At 42.2% G+C, this 10495-nt stretch overlaps 1 long non-coding RNA gene across 1 annotated transcript in view; it reads left to right on the top strand.

Moving 5' to 3' along the window:
• Positions 1 to 9883, top strand: part of LOC125464223 (uncharacterized) — a 42770-nt gene extending 32887 nt beyond the window's left edge. Inside the window, exon 3 of the long non-coding RNA XR_007249984.2 lies at positions 9621 to 9883. This is a non-coding gene — a long non-coding RNA (uncharacterized LOC125464223). The remainder of the gene's footprint in view (positions 1 to 9620) is intronic.
• The last annotated feature ends 612 nt before the right edge of the window (positions 9884 to 10495 follow it).

Here is a 10495-nt window from a genome sequence, read left to right on the forward strand (position 1 = left end):
GAGAACCTCAACAATTTCTGTTTTTGTTATTAATGAAGGACAATACCTTGGAAAATATATGTAGAATCGGTCAGAACTAAGAAGCAACAAGGCGCAAAAATATCAGTAGGAGTTGTCTAAAGGCCACTATACAGTGATGCTGAGGTAGGCTGGAGATGGTACTAAACTAAAATTAAAAAATGCACGTAACAAGGTTGCTCCAGTATTCATGGGTACCTTAGAGTGTATGCACACTGGCAAAACCACGTGTGCAATGATAAGATGGCAGAAGAATTCCTACAGTTTAGGAAATGTTGATGTACAAAGGGAAATGGGTGCCTGTGTACACCAGCCGCTGAGAGCAGGCATACATATAGGTACAGCAAGCAGTTAAGAAGGTAAATGGTATGTTAGCCTTTACTGAGGACTTTAAGTACAGGAGAAAGTGCATTTTATCAACATGATATAGAGCAAGTGTGAGATAACACCTGGAGTATTGTGTGCAGTTCTGATCTTGTTAATAAGTAACAAGAGATAACATATACGCTTGCCAGAGGGAGAATTTAAGTAAGGCTCACCAGACAGATTCTTGTGATGGCAACATATTGTTTGAAGAGAGACTCGAGTTCACTAGTCTTCACTGGACCCAAGAAAAATGAGAAGGAATCTAATTGAAATGTACGAAATTCTGAAGGGTTGACCAGAATGGCAACCAAGTGTAGAAAAAGGGGTTCACTGCCTCAGGATAGAATTTTGAACTGAGAGGAGGAGAAATTTCTTTATTCAGACGGTGGGGCCCTTGAGGACCTATTTGTAAGTAGGCTTTGGTGGCCAAGTAATTAAATATACTTGATAAAGAAATAGATTTCTAGACCCTAAATAATATTGAGTATGGGAAGGGAGTGTGTGTATGGTGTCGAGATTGGGATCAGCCTTCATGATATTTAATGATGGCTCAGTTTTTCATCTATTTTCCATGCTTCTATGTTACTGAGCGCCTCTCTTACTAACTTATCAATCTTGTTCCTTATTCAGAGTAATTTATCTTCTTTTTCTTTTAACTGTTGCTTCTTAAAGCTGAAGTTTCCAGTATTGATCACCATGCAGCCATGTCTTTGTAATGGCAATTGCCATTGCCCCAGTTGAAGACAGCATTGAACAAGTCACATCCCAGAACTAAATCTGGCTCGATAGATAATTGGTTTAATTTTTACACTTGGTTACTGTGATGGTAGCTTCATTCATATGAAGTTGCCAATGCTCTTTAAAGAATACAAATGTATCACAAAATTATTATGTCACAGAAGGAGACCATTTGGACCATTGTGCTGTAGTGGCTCTTCAAATGAACATCGTTACCTGGTGTCAATCTCCTTTTTGCCCATACTTTTGCATGCTATTTTGAACCAAATGGTCATACAATTTCCACTGGAATGCCTCAATTAAACCTACCTCCACCTCATTTCCAGGCACTGTGTGTCTCACCCTAAAATAATTCCTCAAATCATTTGTTGCTTCTTTTACACACCACTTCAAATCTATGCCATCTCATTCTTGCAGCTTCTCCCATTCTACTGAATTTAGCCTGGTCATGATTTTGGAAACCGCTATCAAATCTCCACTCAAACTTCTTCTATCCAAGAAAAACAGTGATAATCTCCTCAATCTATTCCTCATAACTGAAATTTGTCATTTCCCAAATATTCTTGTTAATTGCTTCCACACCCTCTACAATGAGTTCACATTCTTCCAAATATGTCACAATACTCCAGCTGTGATCAAACAAGTGCCTTATCCATTTCAACATCATAAGATAAGATATTAGAGCAGAATTAAGTCATTCAGCCCACTGAGTCTCCTCTGCAATTTGATCATAGCTGATTCGCTTCTCAACCATCATTGTCTACAGGAATAGTGCAAGAAGACTGGAGGATAGCAAATGTCCCCTTGTTCAAGAAGGGGAGTAGAGACAATCCTGGTAATTATAGACCAGTGAATCTTACTTCGGTTGTGGGTAAAGTGTCGGAGAGGATTACAAGAGATAGGATTTATAATCATCTAGAAAGGAATAATTTGATTAGGGATAGTCAACACAGTTTTGTGAAGGTTGGTCGTGCCTCACAAACCATTTGAGTTCTTTGAGAAGGTGACCAAACAGGTGGATGAGGGTAAAGCAGTTGATGTGGTGTATATGGATTTTAGTAAAGCGTTTCATAAGGTTCCCCATGATAGGCTATTGCATAAAAAGTGGAGTCGTGGGATTGAGAGTGATTTAGTGGTTTGGATCAGAAATTGGCTAGCTGCAAGAAGACAGAGGGTGGTGGTTAATGGGGAATGTTCGTCCTGGAGTTCAGTTACTACTGGTGTACCGCAAGGATCTGTTTTGGGGCCTCTGCTGTTTGTCATTTTTATAAATGACCTGGATGAGGGCGTAGAAGGATGGGTTAGTAAATTTGCGGATGACGCTAAAGTCAGTGGAGTTGTGGATAGTGCAGAAGGATGTTGCGGGTTACAGTGGGACATAGATAAGCTGCAAATCTGGGCTGAGAGGTGGCAAATGGGGTTTAATGTGGAAAAGTGAGAGATGATTCACTTTGGAAGGAGTGACAGGAATAGAGAGTACTGGACTAATGGTAAGATTTTTGGTAGTGTGGACGAGCAGAGAGACCTTGGGGTCCATGTGCATAGATCCCTGAAAGTTGTCACCCAGGTTGATAGGGTTGTTAAGAAGGCATACGGTATGTTAGGTTTTATTGGTAGAGGGATTGCGTTTCGGAGCCATGAGGTCATGTTGCAGCTGTACAAAATTCTGGTGCAGTCGTACTTGGAGCATTGCGTACAGTTCTGGTTGCTGCATTATAGGAGGGATGTAGAAGCACTGGAAAGGATGCAGAGGAGATTTACCAGAATGTTGCCTGGTATGGATGGAAGGTCTTATGAGGAAAGGTTGAGGGACTTGAGGCTGTTTTTGTTAGAGAGAAGAAGGTTAAGAGGCAACTTAATAGAGACATACAAGATGATCAGAGGATTGGATAGGGTGGACAGTGAGAGTCTTTTTCCTAGGATGATGATGGCTAGCATGACGGGACATAGCTTTAAACTGAGGGGTGATGGATATAGGACAGATGCCAGAGGTAGGTTCTTTACTCAGAGAGTTGTAAGAGCGTGGAATGCCCTGCCTGCAACAGTAGTAGACTCACCAATTTTAAAGGACATTTAAATTGTCATTGGATAAACATATGGATCTTAACGGATAGTGTGGGTTAGATGGGCTTCAGATTAGTTTCACAGGTCGGTGCAACATCGAGGGTCAAAGGGCCTGTACTGCGCTGTAATGTTCTATGTTCTAACCAGATTCTCCTGCCTCCTCCAATAACCCTTTATCTTCTTGCTAATCAAGAACATTCCAATCTATGTCTTACATACATTCAATGATTTGGCCTCCACAGACTTCTGCACCAATGAGTTCCACAAGATTCACCACCCTCTGGCTGAACAAATTACTCCTCATTTCAGTTCTGAAGGGTAGTCCTTTCACTCTAAAGCTGTTCCCTAGTCTCTTACTAATAGAAATATCTTCATGTCCATTCTTTCCAGGCCTCTCAGTATTCTGGGACTTGGAGACAGAAAGGACTGCAGGTGCTGGAGGCTAGAGTCAATAAGTGTGGAGCTAGAAAAGCACAGCAGCTGAGACAACATAAGGCTGTTCTGCTCATCTGATGCTATCTGACCTGCTGTGCTTTTCTACCTCCACATTTATTGATTTTCAATATTCTGTTAAGTTTCAATGAGATCCTCTCTGATCCTTTCAAACTCTGCCGAATACAGAGCTAGAGTTCTCAACTTCTCCTCATATGGCAAGCCCTTCATCCTTGGCTCCATTTTTGTAACCCTCCTCTGAACCTCCTTCAATACCAGCACATCCTTCCTTAAATACAGAACCCAAAACTACTGACAAGATTCCAATGGCAGTCTGACCAGGGTCTTATACATCCGCAGCAGTACGTATCTGTTCTTGCATTCTAGCCCTTTTAAAAATGATACAAACATTGCATTAGCCTTCCTAATTTTTGCTAGACCATTAATCCAGAAACTCAACTCTGGGGACCCGGGTTCAAATCCCGTCACCAAAGATGGTGGAATTTGAATGCAGTTAAAAATAACTGGAATTAAGAATCTATTGGTGACCATGAAACCATTGCCGATTGTTGAAAAAGTCCACCTGGCTTGCTAATGTCCTTCAGGGCAAGAAATCTGCTATCCTCACCTGGTCTGGCCTTCATGTGATTCCACACCCATACCTATCTGGTTGACTCTCAACTGCCCTGTGAAATGATCACTGTTGTATTAATCACAACGATTTTCAATGAAACAATGAAACTTCTAGGCCCGAAACATCAGCTTTTGTGCTCCTGAGATGCTGCTGGGCCTGCTGTGTTCATCCAGCCTCACATTTCATTATCTTGGATTCGCCAGCATCTGCAGTTCCCATGATCACAGAGAATTGCTACCTACCTGGACACTGGAAAAGATAACAGCAGAGACAACCCTGTTAATCCTGCAAAGTCCTTCTTACTAACATCTGGAGGCTAGTAACAAAATTGGGAGAGCTATCTCATAGACATTAATCATTCAACAGCTTGATACAATCGTACTTATAGAATCATACCTGACAGACAATGTCCCAGACACCACCGTCACTGTGCCTTGATATGCCTTGTCTCATCAGCAGGACAGACGCAACAGAAGTGGCAGGATGTGATACAGTCAGGATGGAATTTCCCTGAGAGTCCTCTGGACCCCACGAAGTTTTCAGTTTAAATATGGGCAGGGAAACCACTTGCTGATTGCCATGTGCTGTTCTCGCTCAGCTGATGAATAAGTACTCCTCAATGTTGAGCGCCACTTGGAGGAAAGACTGAATCAGACAAGGGTGCAAAACATACTCTGGTTGTCCATCACCAAGAGTGGCTTAGCAGCAGCATTACTGATTGAGCTGGTTGTGCCCTAAAGGACATAGCTGCTAGACTGGCTCTACAGCAGGTGATGAAGAAACTGATAAGAGGGGAAAAAGCATACTCAACCTCATCTTTCACAATCTGCTAGCTGCTGATGTAAATGTACACGACAGTATTGGTAACAGCGATCACTGCACAGTCCTTGAGAAGCTGAAGTCTGGCATTTACATTGAAAATACCCTCCCTCGTGTGGTGGTATTGCCGTGCCAAATGGACAGACTTCAAGCAGATCCAACTTAAGACTGGTCATACATGAGATGCTGCGGGCCATCAACAGCAACAGAATCATACTCTAGCATAATCTGCAACTTTACAGCCTGGCATAGCCCCTATTACCATCAAGCCAGGTACAGCGCAGGAGGATATGGCAGGAACAGCAACAGGCATACCTAAAAAAAAAACGTATAAACCTGGTGAAGATACCAAACAGAAATATTTGCATACCAAACAACATAGTCAGTAAGTGATAGGCAGAAATAAGCAAACCCAAAACCATTGGATCAGATCTAACCTCTGCAGTCTGTCACATCAAGTCATAGAGTCATAGAATGATACAGCATGGAAACAGGCCCATCAGCCCAAACAGGGTACCCACTCAGCTCGTTCCAATTGTCCGCATTTGATCCACATCCCTCTAAACCCTTTCCATCCATCTACAGATCCAAATGGTTTTTAAATGTTGCAGTTGTACCTGCTTCAACCACTTTCTCCAGCAGCCCATTCCATACCCTGGCTACTCTGAGTGAAGAAATTGCCCCTCAGATCCTTCTTAAATCTATCCCCTCTCATCTTAAACCTATGCCCTCTTGTTTTCAATTCCCCATTCCTGAGAAGAAGACGATAGGCATTCATCCTATCTATGCTCCTCGTGATTTTATACACCTCAATAAGGTCATCCCTCATTCTCTGACGTTCCAAGAAATGGAGTCCTATCCTGGCCAACCTCTCCCTATAAGTCAGGCCTATTAGTTCTGACAATATCCTTGTAAATTTCCTTTGCACACTTTCCAATTTAGCTATGTCTTTCCTATAACAAGGTGACCAAAACTTACATAATACACCTCATGTGGCCTCACCAATGACTTATACAACTGTAACATAACATCCCAATTCCGATACTCAGTTCCTTGACTACTGAAAGTCAACATGCTAAATGCCTTCAACACCCCGTCTACATGTGGTGCTGCCTTCAACCAACTACGTACTTATACTCCGAGGTCCCTCTGTTCCATTACACATCTCAGGACTTAACATTTCCTGTACAAGTCCTACCTTGGTTTGACTTTTGAAAGTGCAACACTTCACACTTATCTGTATTGAATTGCATTTGCCAATCCTCAGTCAATTTCCCCATCTGATCCAAGATCCCTCTGATTTTTGATAACCTTGCGCACTATCAACATCACCTCCTAATTTTGTATCATCTTCAGATTTACTAAACATGCCATGTACATTCACATCCAGATTGTTTATGTGAATAACAAATAACAAAGGTCCCAGCACTGACCCCTGTGGCACACTGCTAGTTACAGACCTCCAGTCTGAGGAACAACCCTCAACTATCACCCTCTGCTTCTTACCATCAAGCCAGTTTTGAATCCAATTTGCTAGCTTTCTCTCAATCCCATGCAACCTAACCTTCATGACTAGCCTGCCGTGTGGGACCTTGTCAAAGGCCTGACTAAAGTCCACATAAACAACATCCACTACCGTACCTTCATAGATCCTTTTGGTTACCTCTTCAAAAAACACTGCAAGATTTGTCAGACGTGACTTCCTGCTCACAAATCCATGTCATAAATGATGGTGTATAGTTAAAAGATTCACTGGAAAAGGAAGCTCCATAAATATATCCGTCCTCCATGATGGACAAGCCAAATCATCAGTGAAAAAGAGAAGGCTGAAACAATCTTCAGCCAGAAGTGCTGAGTGGATGATCCATCTTGGCCTCCTTCAGAGGTCCCCAGTATTACAGATACTAGTCTTCAGCCAATTTGATTAAAGCCACATGAAGAAATGATTGGAGACACTGGATATTGCAAAGGCTACAAGCTCTGACAGCATTCTGGCAATAGTACGGAAGATTTGTGTTCCAGAACTTGCTGCTCTGGTAAAGCTTTTCCAGCACAGTTCAATGCTGGCATCTACCCAATAATGTGAAAAATTACCCCAGCATGTCCTGTACACAAAAAGTATGACAAATCCAACAAGCCAATTACTGTCCCATCACTGTACTCTCAATCAGTACAGTGATGGAAGGTGTCATCAACATTGGCATCAAGCAGCACCTGCTCAACAATAACCTGGGATTGGCCAGGGCCACTCAGCTCCTGAACTTATTACAGCCTTAGTTCAAGCATGGACAAAACCACTGAATTCCAGGGGTGAAATGAGAATGATGGACCTTGGCATCAAGGCTACATTCGACCATGTATGCCATCATGGAGCCTTGGCAAAACTAAGGGGCAAACTCTCTGCTGGTTACAGTATTACCTGACATATAGGAATATGGTAGCATCCCAGACCCAATCATCTTCAGTTGCTTGATTAATGACCTTCCCTCCACTAGCACCAGCTGCCATCCTGGAAAAGACACTTTTATCCCTACTTTCTGCTTTCTGTCAGTCATCCAATCTTCTGTCCACGCCACAACTTTACACTAATTTAGCACATTTGCTGTGGGGCACCTTGTCAAGGCCTTCTGGATATCCAGATAAAGCACATCTATGGTGTCTCCTTCGTCTAATTTGATTGTTATTCTGTTCAAGAATCTATTTTTGATTTGTAAGGCCTTAACAGTCATGCCAACTCAGCCCTATTTTACCATGCAGTTCTGACTGCTCATCAACTTCATCCTTAATAATGGACTCTAAATTTGTACCAATGAATGAGGTCAGGCTAACCGGCTAATAGATTCCTGTCTTAGGCCTCTCACCCTACTTAAATAGGCGTGTTATATCAGTCTTTTTCCAGTTCTTTAGGACCCTCCCTGACTCCAATGATTCCTGAATAATCACCACCAATGCCTTCGGAACTCTGGGGTGTAGTTCATCTGGTCCGAGTGATTTATTCACATTCAGAACTTTTAGCTTTTAGCTCTTGTGATGGTGACTATACTCACCTCTGAACCCTGACTTGTCATCACTTTCTGGTGTGCTAATGACATCTTCCAATGTGACAATTGACAATGATAAGGCCAGGGCTATATTCCTTGGAGCGTTGGAGGGGTGACTTTATAAGGTTTATAAAATCATGAGGGTCATGGATAGGCAAAATACACAAGGTCTTTTCCCCAACGTGGAGGAGGCCAAAAATCGAGGGCAGAGGTTTTAGGTGAGAGGGGAAAGCTTTATAAGGGACTTAAGGGGGAATGTTTTTACATAGAGAGTGGTGTGTATTCGGAATGAGCAGCCAGAGAAAGTGGTGGAAGCTGGTACAATTAAAACATTTAAAAGGCATCTGGATGGGCACATGAATAGGGAAGGTTTAGAGGGACATGGGCCAAGATTTGTCTAGGATATCTCATCTTCATGGTCAAGTTAGACTAAGCGGCCGGTTTCCATGCTGTACATTTCTATGACTCTGACAGCAACCCCAGCTTCACTTTGCGCTTGGTCTGTGGATGGACCACATCACTCCTTTCCCAATCTGCCAACCCTTCCTCCCCACCAAATGTGATAGTTCCATTGCTAATGTAGCCAAAGCATAGTGATCGAGAGAGAAAACAATGAGAAAGTGGGGTTGGGGGGAGGGGAAGACGAAAAAGAGAGAAGTGAATGTGTTAGAAATGAAACGCTTGTTGGCCACGTTTCATGTAGAAGTACCACCAATGGGCACAAGATATGCATGATGGATGTGACAGCGGGTCATGAGTTTTGTTTGATATGTGTTTTCAATGTGTCGGAGAAACAGCTGGAGGTGTCAGGTTAAACATGGACAGAGAGAGGAAGAAGAACAGGCTGTAAGAATGACTACTCCACAACTGAGACCCTGCCCAGTCTTTCACAAAATACACACTAGATGCGATCAGAGCATTTGCCCCTTGATCTCAGATCAAATCTGTTCCCATTGACTAGTTATAATTTCAGGAGAAATGATGAGAAATTCAGGAATGAAAAGCTGAACATATGAGGAACTTTTGAAGACGTTGGGTCTGTACTAAGGATGAGGAGGAATCTAGTTGAAACTTACAGAATACTGAATGGTTTGGACAGAGTGGATGCTGGGAACGTTTCCAGTGGTAGGAGAGACTAGGACTCGAGGGTGCAGCCTTTAGAGGAAAGGGGAGACCTTTTAAACCGTAGATAAGGAGAAACTTCTTCAGCAAGAGAATGGTGAAACTATGGAATTCACTGCAGCAGAATGCTATGGAAGCCAGGTCATTGAGTACATTTAAGATAGAGATACATAGGTTCTTGATTGTCAACATGATCAAGGGTTTTGGGGAGAAAGCAAGAGAATGGGGTTGAGGAACTTATCAGCAATGATTGAATGTCAGAGCAGACATGATGAGCTGAATATCCTAATTTCTGCTTTTGTGTCTTATGGTCTTATGATAAAATAGGAATGTTTTGGAAGTTAGTGACTGAGAGATCTTACACTTTCCTGTTCCTGTTCCTCTAGGAAGCTCCCTACTTCCAATGGTTCCTGAAAGATCACCAACAATGCCTCTACAGCGTTCTCAGCAATCTCCTTCAGAATTGTGGGGTGCAGTCAATCTGGTGCAGGTTATTTATCCACCTTCAGACCTTTCATCTTCGAGATTGCCAATCTACACTCTAACAGTAATAATACTCTGTTGCGCTAGGAACAAAACTGTATCAATTTACAATCTCGTAAAGTGAAATAAATCTGTTACACTAGTAATATACCTTATTCTAACAAAAGTGTAATGAAGATCTGTAACACCAGTAATAATCACTATCAATATACACTCTAACACGGTGGATAATAAGGTTCTATTACACGAATGTGCACCTTAGCACAGTGTAATAAAGTTCTCCGCCACCAAGAATAAACCTTCTTAAATTACAGTCTAACGCAGTGTAGTATAGGCCCGTAATACCAGTAATTGAACCCTATCAATCTACCCTGTAGTGCAGGGTAATCAAGATCTGGTACATTGGCAATAATCCTGATCAGTCTACACTGTAACATTGTATGACGAAGCTTGGGTACACCAGTAATAAACACAATTAATGTACACGTTCACATCGTGTAATACACCTCTGCAACATCAGTTAAAACCGTGTTAATCTACACTTCAACACAGGGCAATGAATCTCTCTGACACCAATGATAAACCCTATTAATGTATCAAAACCACAATGTGCCTGGTCATAGTAGATGTGTAGTCAGAAAAAAACTTTGTCACAGTGAATAGGAGGGTGTGGAATGCGCTGCCTGGAAATGTGAAGGAGACAGGCAGGCTCAGTTGGGATATTCAAGACATCATTTGATGAATGTTTGAATTGAAATAGTTTGCAAGGCTATGGGGA

The sequence above is a fragment of the Stegostoma tigrinum genome, chromosome 26, assembly GCF_030684315.1.
Source record: "Stegostoma tigrinum isolate sSteTig4 chromosome 26, sSteTig4.hap1, whole genome shotgun sequence".
Lineage (NCBI taxonomy): Eukaryota > Metazoa > Chordata > Chondrichthyes > Orectolobiformes > Stegostomatidae > Stegostoma > Stegostoma tigrinum.